The 22973-nt window shown below is 36.2% G+C and overlaps 1 protein-coding gene and 1 long non-coding RNA gene across 2 annotated transcripts in view; one reads left to right on the top strand and one right to left on the bottom strand.

Moving 5' to 3' along the window:
- Positions 1-22973, top strand: part of LOC140228789 (tryptophan 5-hydroxylase 1-like) — a 217221-nt gene that overhangs the window by 26120 nt on the left and 168128 nt on the right. The window lies entirely within an intron of this gene.
- Positions 18290-21204, bottom strand: LOC140228384 (uncharacterized). Its single transcript, XR_011901238.1, has 4 exons — positions 20867-21204; positions 19898-20038; positions 19330-19435; positions 18290-18412 (listed from the first exon to the last, which is right to left on the bottom strand). It is a non-coding gene; the product is annotated as an uncharacterized lncRNA (long non-coding RNA).

The following is a 22973-nucleotide window of genomic DNA, read 5'->3' as shown; positions in this document are numbered from 1 at the left end:
TTTGTGGTAGGCCTAATTCCCAAACAACTCACCCTGAAGTGTTAACAGTTTGGCATTGCCCACACCCACTACGTATGAGGTCCATATATGGACCATAAGCACATAAAGCCGACTCAACGAGATCATTGTGAACGTTGTTTTCTAGACTATCAAAAGGGTCTATGATTTTTAAAACCCTAGGCCTACTGCTACTAGATTATCCCCTTGTACCCACATATTTATCCATACACAGGACTACACCCAACAACACGACGAAATATTTTGGAAAACCCACGACAATCTGCGTATCTATCTTGACAAGTGACAATTTTACGGATAGAACTTGCTTGGGTCTGTTCATTTTATTTGAAATTGCATGATTTCATAGCTACTCATTATAAAACTCACCGGTCCTGGGGAGGGTCCGTTTGACGCTCCATCGTCTGCTTCTGCCAGTTCTGGCTGACCCCGGCGATACGACACCTTCTCTGAACGCGACTCGAAGTTTCGCGGCCACCCGAACCGACGTATAGCGATACGTCGGTTCGGATGAACGCCTTCAGCCAATTCGCGTTCAGGCAAAATGACGTATATCAAATTTCTCTGTTAAAAACACAAAATCCGGTTTCAAAATTTTGTGAGTAGAAAGAGTGTGTGCTGGGCTTTCTTAAAACGGCAAAATCTGAAATTCGAAAAATTCACCAAATTTTGACATATACGACGGTTCGGATGGTCGTCGACGAAATAGCGAATTCAAAGTCCACTGAAAAGGTCTTGACACTGTAATGCATGTTCCAAAATCATGTCTGGCTTAGTTTTGGGAGAATTTTCTACACGCACGAGATCAGGAATGAGATCGGTGAACTGGCTACAACGTGTGTACTGTGCGCGGTGAACATGCACTGTGACTGGCTTGCACATGGCAGCGCAGCTAGCTAGGTGAGAGTGCGGCAAGAACGCTAGGAATGCACCCGAGATGCGGTGTGCTGCAAATTCTTGGGGTGAAATTAGACTTCCTTGTTCAGCCCGTCTAGTATTTATATTTTTTAAAATAATTCTAATTCTTCATAAAATCACGATAAAAAGACTTCAGATATTCATACATATTTTAGAAGCGTAATATGAAATATTTTGGCCTTTTTTTCAGTCCAAGAAAAAAAATTAATAGTTTGAATAAAAAAATAATAATAAATAATCGTTCTTGACTCAAGTCTAATTTCCTGCGCCTTCTTGCAGTTATCCCGCAGTTGCCCATGGATACGATGTATATATAATCAGTTGTTTACGGAGTCGTACCAGTGTACCACCCTACTGCTCTTGTTCAAATTGAGAGGATTGATATTTTATCGGTGGCATTTATAGTTTTATAACCTCATCCAATAAAAAAAAAGACAAATTCAAACATCAAATGGTGTGACAGTTTATGTTAGAATTCCCTATCAATATCAACTTGTTGCTAGGATAGTTTTCAGATTTCACTTGCTTCATTATCGAAGCTGTTTGACATTTGAAAGATCTGCTCCATAAGAAATCACCTTTCATTTGTTATTTATTTTCACAAACAAGTATTTTGGTCACTTATATATTTGAAGAGTTTGTTTGCAAAAACCGATAAGTCCATATTTGCCAAATGGAGATATTTGCGATTAAAGGTCAAGAAAAATAAAGAGAATAATAAGAAAATTTTTGCTTCTTTTGACCATAACTTCAAAAATATACCTTAATATGTAGTGACCAATACATCATTTAAAAGGTATTATTTTGTACTTTATGACAGAGATCGTACTTCAAAAATGGACTTATCGGTTTTTGCAAACAAACCCTTCATTTTTAATTATTATTTCAATGTCATGATATTTCATGATGGTATGTGTTCTGTCTTTACATGGCAAGATGGGATTTTTTTTTTCCATCCAGGGTCAATGAAGAAAGTGACAGGAAGGAAACCAAAAGGATAGGGAGGAAATGAAAAGGATAGAATAAAACACCTGATCAGCAGGTTCTTTATTACAATGGTGAATGCAGTACATCAGAATTTTAGTACAGTTCTAAATAATTTATCAGTTGAAAAATGAGCAAAGAAAATGAATTTCGTCGAGTTCTAAATGAAAACTAAACTAGCATCGCCATTTTAGGCCTAGAATCTAGATCTAATATTTACTACAGAATAGACCTGATGCAAACTTGTTGTCAAGCTTTTGGTTGAGTTTCTTCAGAGACACGAATTTTGGGTTTGTAGCACTAGATACCCGAGTGAATAAGAAAAAGGAAAAAATTATAAATAATGCAGGTCTCTAGACCACTCCCGTGCACGAGCGAGCATCAGCCCCGTTTCTTGACTCGAAATAAATTGCATCTTGCCATCACCTCCACCACAGCAAAACCGTGAATATCACTCCCATCATAGTCACTCTCAGCTCACAAAACACATCAGCAAACGATACAGACATCGCAGACCCAGCTAACTAGCTCTAAACATAGTTGTAACTACGCTACGTTGGACATAAAAATGAAACGGAGGTGAAAAACTAGTAATGAATACACGAAGATCATCAACGATGGCATTTTACCGTAGAAAAAATACACAGAACATCTTGCACTGCAAAAAGAATCGAGGTAAAAAACTACGATGAGGAAATCTAGGGTGAAAACACGATGCTTGGAAGACGAACGATGAAGACACTTTACGGTAAAAATGCTTACACGGAAACAAACGAGTGGGTATCACACAAACTACGATGTTCTCTCACACACGTAGATAAGCTACATCGTGTTCAATCCAAAAACTCAACAAACACTAGGACAAAAACTCACCTCTAAATTGTTGCAAACGAGATAGTCACTGAGAAAAATGAACAAAACACTCTCAGAAGTACGATTGTACTCTGAGAATAAAAGATATAGAATGATACGAAAGCAAAAGAGAGAAAAGAGAGAGAAATGGACGGGAAACCTAGAGAAGTTACCCACACTCACTAACGTAAATGATGGAATTCAACACACACATACACGTACGTATGTACACACCGTACACACAAATATATCGTCAAGCACTCTATGAGGAGATCGATATCACCGATACCGCGCGTAAGGAATCACTGCAGTTGCTGGGGCAACAAAGATACATGCGCGCTGTAAACATGAATATTGATTAGTTTCTCAGCAGGCTCGAACCCCTGGCAGGTGTTTTGGCCAATAAGAGACATTCTAAAATAGGTTTCTTTGCATAAATTATTTTTCTGAGTCCCAGTAAGGATCTCTGTGATTGGCTAAAATTATTCTACAGCTCCTGGCCAAGCCTGAGGTCTGGGGACGCCCTCTTTTGGTCATAAATAATGCATCCCACGTTTTTTGTGGGATGAGACGTGGATGGGTTAATTAGAAAAAAAAAATACATCTAGAACCAGTCTAGATTGAAGTGACATCCGCTCTTCAGGCCTATTCCTTCTGGATTGAACCTAAGTTTATTATGTCATGTAAATTTGTAATGTAGCCTAACTTTTTTTACTTGTAAGTTATAGCATGCAGCATGGGATCATGCATGCATTTTACGCAACCCAGTCTCACTAGGGTCTAGACACTGTCTAGATCCGATAAGAATTAAAATACCACTTATTCTTAACTGTCTCTATTTTGTTCATTTACCGTGGGTACCTATTTTTCACATAATCTATTGTCAACTATGTAATTTTAAGACAGTAGGCCTATGGTATGGAGTAGATAATTGAACATTGACACTTCACTAGACTTAGGATTCTAAAAAGTGGTTAAGTTTTAACCGTTAGTTTTAGACTTCTTACTACAGGCCTGCCCGAGAGTAGGCCTATTCTAGTCCTACACTAGATCTTTCTTTAGACTTTCGGAATACGGACCCTGAAAGTTCTGATTAATGTTAAGTCTAACGTTAGAAAAGAGACGCAAGACTCAAACGTTACTGTCTAGACAAGTCTAAGACTTAGACTTAGATCTAAGGGAGGGTGTAACATGTTACATAACCTGATGTTTACTCGTAGTATCCGATACAACACAAATAGATCTATTGCTTTTCGACGAAACTTTCGGATTCGGAGCCTGAGGAATTTTGACAAGGGTCTAGGCCTAACAAAGTTACTTCACAACAAGTTAATATTGAAATAGTACGGAAGATGTTCATCATTGAGGTAGAATATGAAAGAATAAAGCTGATCGTTTATCACACGAAGCGAAGTAAACACAAATGTATGCATTTGTGTTTACCTCGCTTTGTGTGACAAACATGCATTTGGGTTTACTTTGCTTTGTGTGACAAACAATCAGCTTTATTCTTTCAATATTGAAATAGTTTTGAATAACTTACTCATTATCTGCAGATAAATTTTTCTTGAGGGCTAGGCTCACGAGTAATTTTCCCCACGACAACATTTTGTTTTATTCCAAGTACACACTCCCACTGTCATGCTGACCAGCCGGGCCCTGTGCTGACTGCTGCACAGCATGCTCAGTGCAGCTAGCTGCAAGCTGTCAGTGTTGTGTTGTATTGTTTAATGTGCACTCGGTTAGTCTTAATCACACACTGTGTTTTATATTATTATCACGATCTCATCAAAATGTTTACTAATCAGTATTGTTTCGGGTAGATATTTTGAACATTATGTCTTATTATTGAGCAAGTATATCTAAAGAAAGTAATTCACGTTCAAATTGCCGAACAACCGGCAAAGTATTCACATATATAAATAACAGTGTCTGGTAATTAAGACTAGCTTTGTAGATACTGCGTTTTTCCTTGGGGAAATATTCATCATGTAGATACTGCGTTTTTCCTTGGGGAAAGTGCAAGTTTAGTGTAAATACTGCGTTTGGCAGTTACGGAAAAGTGGCTTTCTAAACATTTTTTCAAAAATCTGAATATGTCATATGAAGAAGGATTGCCCATTGACTATATTTATGCAAAAAAGTGAAAATCGCCAAAAATGTTAGATACTGCGTTTTTCCTTGGGGGGCAGCATTACGTACGCGTGGTTTTCTCATCACATGTGCATGGATTCGGAGAAAAATGGCATACCCACAGACAGAACCAAGTGTACACGTAATAACTGTACGATGCATACGTAATGACAGAACCACGCGTGTGTTGTGACTGAACCATGCGTACGTAATGACTCAACGATGCGTACTTAGTGATGATATGTGTATTTTCTGTAGCTTTTAGTATCTCGTACAACCAATGAGAATGCAATTTTAAGATAACATATCGGTTCGGTTAAGTTTAAGTATCATTCGGATTTTATTCTGTTTCCTGCGTTGAACGTATTTCAAATGAAGTGCAGTATGTTTTTTATTTTATTTTTCAAGAACAGTAAGGCTTACAATCAGTACATTCAAAAAAGTAAAATTTCATATACAGCATTCTGATGACAGAATGGAAAGGTATGTTGACTTGAACAAGGCAGGATAAAGGAATAAACGGTGATCTAACTGATTTATGGTAGGACGATTTTGGCGGGACTAGAATGCAAGAAGCTGTCGTTAGGCAAATGACTTGAAGAGACGACAACCTGAAGAAAAGGTCAATATGTGCATATATATATATACAGTATGTCCCAAAAAAAAATTACAACGGGGCCCTCCGCAATGATATCTTTAAGAATAGTGAATCAATCTAAATACAAATTCAGGGTATGAAACTATAACTCATTGCCCACATCTTACAGAAAACCCCATTCGATTTGCTTCAGTGGTCAAAGAGAAATACGGAACTTTGTAGAGGATGTCGGGAATCTCTTCTGTCCAAGTTCTGTCTATTGTTCACACACAAGATCATCGAAATGCTAAACTCGGAAGAATCTGATTCATAACATGCTTTACAACAATCCACATTTCTCTGTGACCGCTTAACCAAATCGAATGCGGATTTCTGCGAAATAGAGCTAAAATGTTATATTTCAAGACCCTGAAGTAGCATTTGAAAAATTTAATCATATTGGGCATTATCAATGCGAAAATCGTATTGTAATTTTTTTGGGGACATACTGCAGAAATTCGCCCCAAAAAATTACAATCAGACTTTCGAATTGATAACACCTATTATGATCAACCTGTGTACGTACGTCTACTTCAGAGTCTTAAGGTATAACATCTTAGCTCTATTTTGCAGAAAACCCCATTCAATTTGGTTAAGCGGTCACAGAGAAATGTGGATTGTTGTAAAGCATGTCATGAATCGGATTCTTCCGAGTTTAGCATTTCGATGATCTTGTGTGTGAACAATAGACAGAACTTGGACAGAAGAGATTCCCGATATCCTCCATAAAATTCCGTATTTCTCTTTGACCACTGAAGCAAATCGAATGGGGTTTTCTGTAAGATGTGGGCAATGAGTTAAAGTCTCATACCCTGAATTTTTATTAAGATTGATTCACTATTTTCAAAGATATCATTGCGGAAGGCCGCGTTGTAATTTTTTTGGGACATACTGTATATATATATATATATATATATATATATATATAATTTTATATATATATATAATTATATATATGTAAGTACAAAGCAAAAGGGAAGCCAGGGTATCCGATATTCTGGAGTTGCATTGCAGTGACAATATAAAAAGGGGATGCAGTGAGTGCAGTGAGTGCAGTGAGTGCTGGTGCTGTGTAGGTAAACTTCTTTCTAGAATGTGGAATAAAGAATTGTATGACTGCGTGCGCTTTATATCAAGCGCACATTTCATAGGACATGCCTTTTTCCGTGACTATAGGCGTGAAGTTTGCTGAATGATTTGATGTTGGATAGATTCATTGAATGTTACCCAAAATACCAAATGCATGAAGCATTTGATGAATGAGATAATCAAGAGTTGACTAATCCTTACAGTTTAAAAAGCTTTTTCATGGTGGCTTTGAAAGGGAAAACAGTGTTTGTGTGATTTCATTTGTTCCGGCAGGGATTTCCATAACGGGTGTAGTCACGAGACCGACAACCACGAGTCATACAGCCCACGAGTTATACAGCCCACGAGCCATACAACTCACAAGTCATACAGCACACTAGTTATACAGCCCACGCGTTCGACACTAAGTAAATAAAGCCCACAGTTCGACATCAAGTAAAATAAGCCCACGAGTTATACGTGAGTTCGACAATACGCACAAAAGGCTCATGAGACCGACACTACGCTCACAAAGACCATGAGACTGACACTACGCTTTAAAGACTCACGAGACCAACACTAGGCAAACAAAGCTCAAGAGACCGACACTAGGCAAAGAAGGCCCACGAGACCGACAAGATGAAGAGCGCCACCTATAGACCAATTAATTGTATAGGGTGTCCAGTTAATGCCATTAGGAAGATATGAAACATTGAAGTGGAGAATTACTAGGGTGTTACCCCGTCAGTTGCCCTCCCTCACCCCATTAAATTTTCAAGATCTTTAATTGTGCTTGCGTGTGTGAGTGTTTGTGAAAAAATAAACAACATTCAGTAAAAGTGTGATCAGATCTATCCACATCAATTCAAATAATGCCAACACACTCTCGTTTTCCTAGCCACAAAACACGATACAATTACTTAGAAAAAAATAAAGTGATGTGGACATTCAGGTCAACCTACTAGAAAAATACCCAGCTGTGAAATGAAATTTACAAGGAAATATTTCAGAAAATGGTCAATGCTGCAGCACACACCTGCTTTACATAATCTGGAGGGGGCGTAAAATTCATCTGCGAAGGTGTTAGTTTAGTATAAATTCACAGAAAATAACGTAATCGTCTAAAGATAGCTGGATTCAGAAAAAGAAGATGCATCCATGAAAACAATCGTATTTCATGAAAAATGTACCGTTTTGAGGAAAATAATTTAACAAACACAAGCTACAAATCGAGGTGAATCGCTGCGATATATAATGTTTTCATCCATTGAATGTCACACATTATAATTACAGAGATAAGATAATTGAACTGTAAAACGTCTTAGCAGGCGGGTAGGATATGTATAATAAGGCCTACTTATCTGGTGAAACGAGAAAGAAAAGGAGGAAACAGTATACATCCTGTCTGTCTTCTGGCTGAAAATTGGGAAATCCTATCAAAAATAGAACGATGGCATCATCAAAGATCTAAAATTGAACCATACACAGTTTTTGTCATCTCTTATTTATTTGTTTTTGGGGGGGTGTCCAATGAAGTGTGCAGTTTTATCCATTAAAAAGGGTTTCTGGGAGGACACTAATAGGTCTTACTATAGCTCAGTTGGTAGAGCATCGGGCCAGCAATCCGAAGGTCTCGATTTCGAATTCCGAAGGAATCCCATTTTATTTGCTCAATTTATCACTTAAGCATTTAAAATCCTAAGATATTCAAATAATTTTCTTCATAACAAAGTGTTTATATGTAAGTATTAATTACAGGACATACAAATATGTATGAAAATGTAGAAGAGGAGAATTAAGATATATTCAGGGCATAGATGGGTATAGAATATTCTCCGAAATGTAAGATATCATAACACAATTGACACTGAAAATATTCCAAATAGTAATCTCATTGAAATAGACATTAAGCATCAGAATATCGTTTTGGGTCTACTACTGCATTGTTTTGTGGTGATTTTTGAAGCACTGTAAGTTGTCCTACACAATGAAATACTCACCATAAAACCCTACAGCAGCATCCAGATTGGCGTTGCCTTGTTGAAGTATGTCTTGGTAATGTGTGGACTGACATTGCTCGTCCTACTTCATGTTGATACTCTGGCGGCCCAAGTATATCTATAGGCCTACTTCTAGAGCTAAAAGATTTGACCTTCAACAATGGTTGTAATAAAAATTATGATAAAGGACATCTATATTGCCAGCTGCTACAATAATATACTTTACTACATATACAAAGTAATAATCATGACATGCATAATTATAATTCAAACATATTCAAAAGATGAGTTTTTAACCTGGTCTTTTACTCATTAACTGTAGCTGCCTACTTTACAAACAGAGGGAGATTATTCCATAACTTTAGTGCATCATACAAGATGTCACCAATGGTATACTTTTGATGTCCCTGATTGATATTTCAATAGTGTCTGATCCCGTGAACTTTGGAGATTGTACACAACTCCAGCAGAGTAGCAAATGACAGATCGCAACCCCTCCCCAATCAACAAAAAAAAATGGTGATGAATTATTTGCAGTTGTTGATTTCGTGATAACATCATCCTCGAAACTTTTTTCGTAATTAAGATTTTGCGCTAGTTGATTTTATGACAAAATAACTTGCACTTGCCGATTTCATGACGAAATAATTCGCAGTTGATGTTTTCGGGACGAAATTATTTGCGCTAGCTGATTTCGTGACGAAATGACTTGCGCTAGTTGATTTCCTGACTAAATTGAGTGCACTATTAGTTTATTAATTCAGTGACAAAATGATTTGCAGTATAATATTTAGTGATGTAATAAAGGGCAGCACCTTGTATCATGCCGAAATCACTTGCAGTAGTTAATTTTGTACCGAAATAATTGATTTCGTGATAAAATTTACCTATGGTGGTGCACCTTGCTCCCCATAGATATAGTTTCGCGAGCACCGCAGTCCATATCATCTGCGTATATCAGATAGCATCACGTCAGGCCAGTGACTTATTGCCTGATAGCAGTATTAAATCTTTGTCCAGTCTACAATAATACTGCAATTGATGCCAGTATGATAACAATGGAATTGAGGTGGAGATAGCTACAGCTTGTACAAGTTTAGGACTAGCTGTTTGTCCAAAATCTTAGACTTTTGCATTGTTATTTTCTGGGGCCTCTTACACAAATTCGTCTTTTTGACTGGGCTATTATGGATAACTTGGATCGCCTCCCCCACAGACGAATCAAGAATGACAAAGATTCTAAGAAATATGAGAAAGAGGTTCGATACTCTTCGCATTACAAACTCTATTCAGATATAACTGATCCCAGTTAGGAAGTAACAGCTCATTCAAAACAAAGGTCAAGGCTGAGAAATCCTAATCATATCATAACTCTAATGTAGATTTTTGAGCTGATTTCTTAAGGGACAGTATCCATGAAGTATGCAAAAAATAATAATGCTTTAGCCACTCTATCATAGACTTCAGTCTAACATGAAGTAATAGTTTTAAAGACCGTTTACACTGCCTCTGTGTGCTGTCAACATTTCAAAGGAATCTTAATAAGGAGGAGTTATTTAAGATCTTTGTTTACGTGTGCTTTGTATACATCTGTACCGATGTAATGTGTAGTATGCAAAAACTAATAATGCTTTAGCCACTCTATCATAGACCTCAGTCTAACATGAAGTAATAGTTTTAAAGACCGTTTACTCTGCCTCTGTGTGCTGTCAACATTTCAAAGGAATCTTAACAAGGAGGAGTTATTTAAGATCTTTGTTATACGTGTGCTTTATATACATCTGTACCGATGTAATGTGTAGTATGCAAAAACTAATAATGCTTTAGCCACTCTATCATAGACTTCAGTCTAACATGAAGTAATAGTTTTAAAGACCGTTTACACTACACTGCCTCTGTGTGCTGTCAACATTTCAAAGGAATCTTAATGAGGAGTTATTTAAGATCTTTGTTATACGTGTGCTTTGTATACATCTGTACAGATGTAATGTGTAGTATGCAAAAACTAATAATGCTTTAGCCACTCTATCATAGACTTCAGTCTAACATGAAGTAATAGTTTTAAAGACCGTTTACACTACACTGCCTCTGTGTGCTGTCAACATTTCAAAGGAATCTTAATGAGGAGTTATTTAAGATCTTTGTTATACGTGTGCTTTGTATACATCTGTACCGATGTAATGTGTATGCATGCAAACAAAACAAATTTTCCAGAAATGGACGATAAAATCGAATTGAATTTAATTGAATTGAAGGTGGAAAAATTATCAAAACACATTATGCACTCTTTCATAGTCATTTATTGCGTCTTACAGAAGTTGGTCAACCTATTGATCCATCCATCTTTCAATTCCTTGTGTCTCACTGATTGCACGTGTTGGAAATGATTAATCGTAAATACTTCATTTGCTGACATAATTGAAATAAATTCATAATTCATATACTTTAAGGGGATGACAAGAGAAGAAAAGAGTTTTAAATTTCAGATTATTTTAACTAGCATGTAACGAATGTTTGATGCTTGAGCTGAAAGATAATTCTTTTCACTTGGGGAAAACAAAGCCTTATAACCTAGAGTCATTTCATGTATGACTAAGGAGTAGATGCTGAAAAACTCTCATTCCATTTCTAACAGTGTAATTTATATTGGTTAAGTTTGGTTTCGACTATTCACCAAACAGTTTTGTTTCCATTCTACACTTGGGCGAACCTACTATTTACCAAACAAAAACGACCTTGTGTTTTGCTATTCAATGCATTCCTGAAACTTTAATGCTTTATAGTCACACACACACACACACACACACACAACCTGACTTATATAACTTTCATGAGCCCTTTCATGTGAGATAGAATATCTATTTTGATATAACTTTTACATGAGGCCTTTCATGTGAGATACAATATCTATTTGTGCGAGTTACTAACAAGATAGTGACTACAGCCTCACGCAGGTTGAAACTAACTATACATTTATTCACACTGTTGATTGCCTTTGCAGTTTACTAAATTATTTTTCCAACCTTTGGAGGAGGGGGTTTACTGTAGCCTCTCCCTCTCCCAGTAATTCAAATGAGTGAAAATATTTCATATCATAACACATGTTAAATGATATCTATAGATACCGTGAAATCTAACATATATATGCATATATATATATAATACACTTCCATGCTTCTATTTTACTAGATAAAGTAGACAAGTATACAGAGTTGGGAGATAGCCAGCTCGCAGAATACATCATTTACAAATATCCCATAACTATATAAAAAACAGCACCGCCTTTACAGAGAAGTGGATATAATTCCTATTCCACGCACTTAGCGCTGCTTCTGACGCATGGAGACACGACATCTGCTCCTCCGACAATGTTATTGCTCCGCTCACATTTTCTTCGAAAATACGACATTTGATCCGCCAATGATGAATTCTCAGTTGAATTCCAAGTGCTTTTAAAATCATAATGTTCGCTTTTCATAAAGTCTCCTTAAATCTGTGTTAGTCTGACGACATAAGATATCATTTAGAGATTACTCGAGTCATAAGCCATTGATTCATTTTAATGTTGCATTGGTTATGTTATCCGAAAACGCAGAGATAATGATAAGATGCTGATGTTCAGGTAGGTCCCAAGTAAAAAAATCCATGAAATAAAAAATCCTTAAATCTTCCGATCTCTTTTCTTATTGTATTTGTTTAAGTCTTAAATTTCCTGCCATGATGAATTTCTTATGCCATGGTGAGATGGCCACTGTAATTCAACTGCAATCAGTAAGACCTTTTAGGGTCAAATTCATCTACGTTACTCACCGAGAATTGTTTCTCACGAATCCCAATATTGCAACAACTAAACTTTGCAAAATAATCATTAAAAAATCATTCGTAGAATAGCTTCCTAGACATTTCGTCGCTGCTCCCACACGAAGAGAGTTCATGAAGTAGCCACATGTCTTGTTTATATTCTATTTGGAACACGAGGATCCGCGTGAGGTACATTCTTTTGTTTAACTGACTCCCTCTTGCCCCAAGTTTGGCACTTTGCCGTTTATTGCCATGTTAGCGTTCACTTTCACTAACTATCTGGTTATCAGTTACTAAGACTATGCTACCTTAAGAGAGGTAGATATGTTGGTTGCTACATCAGCACATAGTGCTGGTTTGTTGCAGTATAAGGTGTTTTGTTTCTGCTGTTGTTCTCATTCACGGGGAGGAAAAAGATACCAAAAGAGTGACAGAAGAGAAAAGAAAGGCTGAAACGCGTTTTCAGCAAACCGAATTTGACACTAGCATTGTAGTAATTAGCAATGCTATCGCTAAAAAAAAAAAAAAAAAGAATACGTCCTTTACCAAACATTAAAGGGATTGTATAGTTTTGGTTGAAACTTACCATCCGGTTTCTATTTTTTTTTTTTTTTTTTTTAATGAGATAGTGAGAAACCTCTTATGAAATATGAATTGAAAATGAATTACGAAAAATATGAAAGAGCATGTAATTCTAAGAGGGGCTCAACATTTATTTGATGAAAACTGGTTTTGACATAGCTGAGATATCTAAAACAGAGCGATCCTACTAAAAGGCAGAACCCATCTTTCATTAGGATCGCTTTGTTTTACCTTGTTTTTTGGATGTCACAGCCATTGCAAAACCGATTTTTATCTAATAAACTTCGAATTCGGCTTCGAATGGTATGCTCTGTACTATTTCACAGGTAGTTTGTAGGTATCTGGCAAATAGTTTTTAAAAACCCATCTCCACCAGTATGACCATCCCTTTAACAAGCACTGTAATCAGATCATAATTCGGGCTAAACACCTCAAATTACCAATACTTCGATGATTGCGAGACACAAAAATGATAGCGCAAAGTGAGATGGCAAACCTCCTTCAAAATACTGTAGCAAAACGAGCGAATTGAAGACAGGCCTTTTGAAAAAAAAAAATATCACAACGCAACACTTGAGAGAAAAGCTTTACCTTGAAATGTAAAAGGAGAGGATGAAGTGACGTCAAATGAGATAAATAATTCTACCAAAAGATGTGTAAGAAACGGCATGCACGTAGGGAGACAACATGGGCGTCGTTCCGAGCCAACTAGACAGTACTGGAGTCAATGTAGGGGCCAATATATATTTTTTTTTTTTGGTCATTGCCAGCCTTCGAAAGTCGCACAGGCTTTGAAATAGCTTGTGAGCGGAGGGGCGATGGGGTCCAATAACATGCTGCCCTGCCAGTGGCAGCTTTCCCGGCTGTTTCTCCGCTTTACATACTACTAACCAATATCATTATACATGTAGTACAATAAAAATAAGTATGTCTTACAGTTTCTCTTAAAAGATTTTGTTGATGTACACAGCCGTAAGTGTGCTGGTAAATTATTCAACAGGTTGGGGGCCACAAAAACCAAAACGAGCCTCTGCTCTTTTTGAAACAACTCTTCACAGTGTCTTCACTAGAGGGCAGTCTGTAACGATAATTATAGTAATGATAATTACGATAATTACGATAGCAATGATAATAAAGATCATCATCATATTTATAATTTGATGAAAAGAATTAAATCACAATAATCATAGTTCATTAACATAACAAAAATAGTAATGATGACTACTTTCATAACTAGAATAGAAATTTGTCAAGACTGATAAATTAGGTGATCCGTTCTATCCGTGATTGGAGACGATTAGCCATGCATTTTTTTAGATGTCCATCAAAGAACAGGAAATTGAATATGGTATCTTGCGAACGATAAACTACAGGTTGTGCCTACACAAGAGACGTATTGCAAAAATATATCTGTGTTGACGCTTAAGTTTCAATTTCAATCAAACTTTGGATGTAAGGAAAACAACTACTCAAAGAGCAAAACGGCATATTTATGACAGCTCAAAGTATCAGCTACAACACTTCGAAATCTGGAAGAAATTCACAGAAAGATAAATGAACTACTACTCAATGAACACAGTCATGTTAACTGGCATTGAAAATTGGTTGGTCAAAGAGATAACACGCAAGTTGGTCAAATTTCACAAGGGTAACTTCAAGCAATTTTGTTTTCGCGATGATGTCGCCATATCATCGGATAACAGTGATTACCTTTCGATAGAGAATATAATAAGCTGCAGCATACCGAAATTTGGATACCATTTGATGAAGGATAAGAGAGGTACGCTCGAATGAATTTGAAATCTGCTAACGTCATCTTAAAGATTCAAATTTTTCATTTCATGCAGGAATTTGATTACTTTGAATTATTTTGCAAGACTTATAGACCCATTAGCTGGCATTTCCCACTCATCCGCCTTCAGACTATGTAAAAAATATGTTGGGGTCCTTGTCCATCCTAACGAGCAAAGATGGATATGAAATACTAACTTTTTATCCGGACATTTGGGTTGTCATAAATTATGTTATCCTAGCCCTTGAAGCTGTATGTCCAATGTATCTGCATACATAGTGACATGATTCACGATAAGGAAACTTTACGTAATTGTAGAACTGATTTTTTTTTTCTCCTTTCTTATGTCAGTCTTGTTCTTCAACTAAATACGTGTTTTATAGCACAATTCTGTTTACCAATCACTTAAAAATTATTTTATTGGGTATGTGGGCTAGTTTAAAACTTGGCAATGAATTACGCAATGTAACGTTGCTGTTCATAGAACTAGATGGCTTTTCGCCCCCAAACCGTCGTACATACATTGTATTGGTTTTTCCGACGGTCAATTCTATGAAGTCTTCTATTTAATTGTTTACTTTAAATTCCCGCCACTCATAAGTAACAGCCGTCAAGCTGTTAAAGCTGTTAGCCGTGATCTACACACATTAAAAAAAAAAAAACGATTATTGTAATTTACGAGTTGGCGGGTCATTGCACCACTCCTCTCTGCTTCGCTCCAATGCTGTTTATTCGTTCTGAAACGTGCAACAATTCGTCGGTGATACGGCGAACCGACAAAAACCGACGCGCAGCGCAAAAACACAATTCCGAGATAATCGCATTTGAAAAAAATGGGTAGCATCAATGCACTAATTTCATACCTTCTCCCCATCAAACTGATGAGATGTTTGGAAAGTGGTGAGAGTAAGAGTTGTGCTTTCAGAAAATGTTGTTTTCACAGAGAAACAAAGGCTAATGTTAATGAGAACAATGTGGAAACAAGGAACGTCAGTTCGTCGAATTCCCCCTTTTTGCGATGTCCATAGCACTCCGTGTATTAGGGTGAGTACGACGAAGTGACACAAACCGCATTTCGTCACTTCGCCGAATCTCGGCGCGTAGGCGCAACGCGTGTAAGTCAATGGGAATGATGATATTTGTCACTTATTACATGGTTCGGCCCATGCTCTAAAAATGTAAATGTTCTTTTGTCATGCCTGAAGTTTTAGACCAGGAACCAGGCCAAAACAACAAAATAATATAGACGTAATTTGTTGTTTTTCCCCTCGTTCTGTGGATTTCCATGGTTCATTGACAAATCAACTTGTGTTCATGTTGATATATTATGTACATGTACCTATGTCCTCTCTATTCTTCACCTTTTTCACATCATTTGGTTCTTAAGAAAAAAAAAACTTCAACATGAAAAGTAACAATTAAAAAAAACATTTTAGTGTTCATTAGGTAAGTGTTTTTTCATCATTTCTAGCATTTTCTGGTGTGATTCCGCCTTACACATTGGAGCTCTATGACTTTCGGTCTATTTAATGTTTCAGTATATCTTTTCCTGTATCCTTCTATATCAGATGTGTCGTCTCTATTTAAAAGCGTAAATGGGGGGGGGGACCACCTCACCAGACACTGTCCTTTAGTGAGAACGATACATGAAGGAAATTTAAGGAGGGGCTCCTAGGAAAATACGTACATGCCGCCTTTGTCTCTCTCACACAACTCTCAGCTAGCAAATAAACTTATCATCACCGTTTTGCATCATGTCATATTTAGTTATATTGCAGAATTTATTTTTTTTTGTGATTTTGCAAGTGAACTTTCAAAACAGTAGGAAGTACACTTCTAATCAAAATATAAAACTCAAGGAAACATTCAGACATAGACAAGAACACACACACACACACACACACACATACAATTTCTCCCTCATACATACACAAATACAAAAGAGCATTTTGTCACCCAATAACTTACGAGTTGAAAATCACTTTAGATTTATTATATTACAGGAGTACAGTGATTAGTAAGCTATTCTTAATTCTTCTTTTCAAATCCTACAAGCATTGCTTTTAGTAGGTTCCTCATATTTACACATCATTATAATACATGTCCTTATGCGTTTGTGAAATTATGTCTAAAATTGAATGTTGTGTTATACCTATTTTACTCTGAAATCAAATGGAATATGAAACCTGAATATGGAATGTGGAATATGGAACTTGAATTTAAAAAAAAAAAGCAAATGAAATTGCACAGATAAATAAAATTTACTAACTGGGTTACATAAAGTTTGCTGTCACACGCCTGGAAGTAGAAATATTAAAAATGCATGGCAACATGACAATGGATGGCTAACATATCTTTCATAATCATTAGAAATATTTTTCATAGTGTATCAAGCAAATCAAGAACGCAGCTGAACTGCCAGCAAATCTATCATGGCAGAGATTTACTCGCATATACTGACATGTGTTCCAGTTCACACTCATTGCACTCTGAGGTTCTCTGTATCAATGTAACAATGATGATAATAATAATAGTAATAATGAAAATGATGATGATAATAATAATGATAAACCATAGTAATGATGATATAATGATAAAATCAAGCTCAAAGAGATTTGCATTTGTCCATTTTAAAATGCCTCCTTTCACTTATGAATCTGTTTGACTTTCCTGGTGCTATGATTAACCCCTATACTATTTATTTTTTTCTGTTTTGTTTTTGCTTTATTTTGTTTTGTTTACTTTGCTTTTTTTTCAAAGGGGATTTGTCTTTTTTCTGGTTTGGTTGATATATGGCAGAGCATTTATACCATCGCCTATGGACTCATCTATGACAAAACTCTGAGTGAAGTTCAGGGGTTAGACCGCAACAGTCTGGTTGTAGCTCACTGCCTAACACTGCAATTGTTACCCTACATTAAAAAAAAAATCCTCAAACATGGATTTTTAGTTAAATAGTACATTCTGCATAAGCAGACTCTCAGCCTTTAATGGTCTATAACTCAATTGAAATTGATTCTTCTAACCTATTTGAATGTTGGAAAGAAATACACACTCTGGAAAAGTATACTGAAAAATGGGCTCTAAAGTATCCCGTCTACTTAAGAGATTAAAATTACCAGTACCATGAAAGAGACAAAAGTATAATGGAAAGCTCCATAGCAACAGTAGTGAAGGGATTATCAGATAAAGCTGATAATATTAATGTGAACACAAATTAAAGAATCAGTCAAAAAATAAACAGTCAACATGTTTTATAAATTTAGCATTAAACATGTTATTTGTAGCATACACATGGAATTTGAAATTCATTATTATGTGTTTGAACTACACCACACAACAATAGACTTTTTCTTATTTTTTCACATAATAGCCTAAAAGACTTGATATTGAACTTATTTGAATTTGAACTTACATGTACTTGATAGACATAGTATTTCAGAATTTTTTTTTGTGTTGGAAGATTTTGTCATAATGATCTATTAAGAAATCACTATGAAATCTGCATTCACGACTGTCATCACAGTGCAAGCAAAAAACAAAAAAAAAAATCATGGCAGCCAAAACCATCATATCTTGCACTCAACTTGTCTGCATCACCCTCAGCAAGGTCCATGCCTTGAGAATCTATGTTTAAAAGAAGAGAAAGGAAGAAAGAAAACGAAAGAAAAAAGCGAAATAAGAAAAATACAGAAATGCAATTAACATTGGTGACATCCTGAAATTTTATGACACTCAAATAACATTTACTGTGCCTCATACAGAATGGTAAAAGTAGGTAGGGTTTCGATTGAATGAATACACACACAACTAGCACAGATATGCAGAGCTGCTTTTCAGTGCTCAGTGATATGTAAACAACAGTTATAAATCAAGCAACAACAAAAAAAAAATGTCTAGATTTTCATACACGAGACTTGCAGTTTCATTCTGATAACAAAAAAAAATCTTTCTCTAAAGGCATGACCCACATGCAATCTGGGAATGTGATTACAAATAAAGACACTCCTTTGACAGAAATTTACGTTCATGTCAGCAAACACTAAATCGATTTTTTTGTTGTTGTTGTTTAGCTTTGTAACTTACGTCGTGTAAATTGGAGGTTCCGAGATAAAAATGAAATATGATTCAACAGGTTATGCAACAAGTCAGCTGCATTGCTATGCCAATGCATTTATCAATTCCATTTATTGATAGCAATACTGAAGCCCCAATTACGAACTACACAGACTTCAGCATAAAAACAACATCCAAGTGGGGTCTATAAATGTACTAGTTTCTTCATTACTTCTTTATAGAACAGTCCACATAAGAGGTGAAATAGCTAGAATATGAAAGAATGAATTCCCTGCATCTCATAAGCCATCACCAAAAATTGGTTGATTTCAATCTTTATTGAAGTTGTTTATTTAGGGAAAGTCTTAATACTTTCAGATTTAATTATTTGAGAAAAGCATGCCTTTGTTCTTTTATAGATGGATGTCAATATACAGTTTCTAGTCCATTGCTTGTTTTAAGAGCTAAAAAAAAAAGATTGAACTTACCAAATGAAGACAGTGGAATATCCATGTCTGGGACTTTTCCATTTGCACCTTGACCCTAGTCCTTCACTCTGAAATGGATGAAGTTCACATGTTTTCTGGTCCTTGACTGTTTGGAGTTTATTCAAATACAAGAACAGCTAAGATTATACAAACAAAACACAGAGTGCCTGACATGGCATGATTAGAAAGTATGTTAGAGATGGGTGTATTTCTAGCTTTCACTGTAACTAGCAATAACATTAAACTGAAAAGCCCCACAGGCCACAACTGATGTTGAAAGATTGAATGATTTACTAGTATGAAGTGACAAGCTGTAATAAGGAGTTTTTACAGTTTGAAATGATTAACTCTGCAGAATATTGGGGGTTTTTTTTCAACATTGTAATAGCAGGAAGTTGTTTCGATATAAGAAATGGGGGTTGTAATCACAAACAATCACAGTACATCACATCACAAGTTTGTTTTAGGAGCTATGAAATAATTACTGAACATACCAAATAAAGACAGCATGACGTCCATCCAAAAGTCACTTGACCATTTGATGAACACCTTGCTCTCCTGCCCTTACCTCTGAATTGGATGGAGTGTATCAGTCTGATTCTTGGCTGGGTGAAGTTCAGCTGCAGTCGATGCCATACACCTGGATGAGACTCAGCTGCAGCCTGTCTCTCTACAGCTGAATGAAGTTCTACCATTGTCTGGTCCTTGACTGTTTAAAGTTCATTCAAATGCAAGGAGAGTTATATTTTTGGGTCTATATCATAATACAGATTAAAAGCATACACATGTATTGCAGTTTGCAGGGTGATTGAAGCATGTTGGAGATGCTTTTGGGCAGTCTCCATCAAAGAATCTATTTGCAACCAAAAATGAACTGAGGAAATGCATAGTTGTGAAGAGGAGGTGTACTAGTTTAAAATCATAGATAATGCAGGGTATTCCTGTTTGCAGCCTTGTAAGAGCATGAAAATATTTCAGTACTGAATTAAGGAAATTTAACAGTACACTATTGTGCGTACTTTATAACTCAATTTTGTTTCTAGTACATGTGCTAGGAAACAATCATTGACGATATCAAATGAAAACAGAGAAATACTTGTCAGTGTAATTGTCATCTGATGACTGATTGCTTTCAGCATTTTTTCTTTTTATGACAACTTTCCATCCTGATCCTCTTGACCCTACAGTATTTGCACCTTCCCCCTCCCACAGGCCTAAATTGACTTCTTTAAATGAAGACAAGTGGGTCCACCCAGTTTCATGATATTAATCTTTTTGGTTTGATCAGTATGTCAAGTTAAAAAAAATGCATACAATTCCTAGAAGTGTCACTTTTGATTACAACATTATGACTACCAAAAAAAAAGAATGCTTATTTTCAATTATCCAGTTTGACATAACAACAACCATTGTTTCTTTTTAACTTCTCCTGACTGTGACTATGCAACTAAGAATTCAGAGACAATGTTGTAATTGCAGTTTTAGAAAATACACTTAATGCTGTATAGTAGTTAAAAGTTTAAACTAAAACACTTGCATTTTGCTCTAGATGAATCTTGACGAGCTCGATGGACTTCCATAGAAGTCTAGCTCTTGTGGGGACGTACTCAGCAGCTTGGTTCTGGGCCGGCTAAAGTTCAGCGGTCTGACTCTGGGCTTTGTAGCAAGGTTCAGAAGTCTGGTTGTAACACTGCAATCAATGATGTGAATACAAAATGTGACCCTGCACCTCAAAACAAACAAAAAGTCGCCAGACATGAATTTTTAGTTAAGACCATATTTTGAAAGAGCAGACTTTAAGCTTTAAAATTATGTATAACTCAAATCAAATGGACTCTCCTAACCTATCTAAATATTGGAAAGAAAGCACAAACCCACTAAAAGTGTGAACTGAGAAAAGAGGCTCCGAAGTACAGTGTCTCTTCAAGCGCTTAATCTTTACCAAACTGTGCTGGCTGTGCGATGAATGGGACAAAAAACAGGTAGTAAACCACCAGAGTAACAACAATAAAGGGATTATCAGATTAAACTGAAATTAAGCATGTCTCATTAACACATTCTTTCCATAATTAATGCCAACTTTCAAAGCAGTAGCGCTATCTTTTCAAAAGTTATTAGTGTTAAAAGTGAAGAGTGTGGACAAGGTTTTTCAGAAATGAAAAATGGATTCTAAAGACACACCTAATCACACTATTCTACCAAAAATGTTCGAGATAAACTGCTAAAAAACACACTTTCCTGCACGTTTTACGATACCAAATTTTAGTATAATGTAAAAGAAGACCCGCTCTTTCAGAAAATATGAAAAAGTCAAGTTCCGCTAGGTTGACCTATTTCACTTATTTTCAGTCCTCATGCAAAATCAGTGTGTGCGACTTTATGTTCGTTTTGAGGTGCACAGTCACAAATAAAAAGTGTGCATCACAGCTCTTGGTTGAGTATATATGTTACATATATATATTACATGTTATTTCTGGCATCTGCATCAAATTTGAAATCTGTTAACATGATTATGCACTACACATGTACACAGACCTTGTTTTTTGTTTTGAAGCTTTTGATTATTGAACAAAAAGACAATTCATTTGTGTTGTCTCATTCCAACATGTAGGCCCATAGTTTGGGATTAATGACCTCAGATTATACTAGGTCTTATCAATGAGCATCCTGGTTACAAGGTCTACATCTACCTCAGATCTGTATCTATAAATATAGATCTAGACACAGTTTTTTGTGGACAGAATCTTTATGTTTATCTATCTACTGTAGATTTTATAAATAAATTCTTGCATAGTTTAGAGAAGTACACTAGTAGGTACACATAACTATTAGTTTTACAGTGGTAGGATCTAGACCAAGTGGTATCTGTTATTCATACACACGTTGGAAGTATTGAGAAGAACTTGGATGACCACCTACACTAGCTTTGTCTTTGACTGCCATAGGGCCTACTTTTTGTCAAATGCCTACACAATATTTTTGGATATGTCTTAAGTTAAGGATTACCGGTACCAAGAAGAAATCCTAAAGCTACACTATCCGCACCAGTTTTGTTAAACAATGATCAATATGCTGGTACCAACAGTCCCCAGGCCTGAGTTACACTGTCTGAGGAACCATTTGTATCATTATTATCCAGGGTACATATTGGCCTACTGTGGCTTTCAAGTGGGGCTGGACACGGTTAGGTCAGGGCCTGAAGGGCAGCCACAGTCAGACTCTGATCACTGACTGTTGTCATGTCATCATGAAATTGATTTGCTAAGATTTGTTGCCTGTTGTCTCCTAATACTAGTGTTAATAGTAATACTTCTAGTTCTATTACCGGTACTACTCCTATACCAGCATTGAAGTACGGGCCTATAGATAGGCCTAGATTTGATAGTGTAGGCCTAATTAAAGACTCTTATTCTTAAATTTCTACTACACCCAACCGTTATACCGTTATACCATTGGTATTTAACTGGAAGTTAAACTAGTTTCGTTGATCTAGAACCCCTAGGTAGGTCTAGGATAGACTATAGTGTAGGCCTAGAATTAAAGACTCTTATATTCTTAAATGGTAAAACGGTTAGGTGTAGTAGAAATTTCTACTACAGTCCCTACACCTAACCGTTATACCATTTAAGAATAAGAGTCTCTAA

This window comes from Diadema setosum, chromosome 5 (genome assembly GCF_964275005.1).
Source record: "Diadema setosum chromosome 5, eeDiaSeto1, whole genome shotgun sequence".
Lineage (NCBI taxonomy): Eukaryota > Metazoa > Echinodermata > Echinoidea > Diadematoida > Diadematidae > Diadema > Diadema setosum.
Note: the sequence above shows the minus strand (reverse complement) of the source record. Positions and strands in the feature narration are given on the sequence as shown.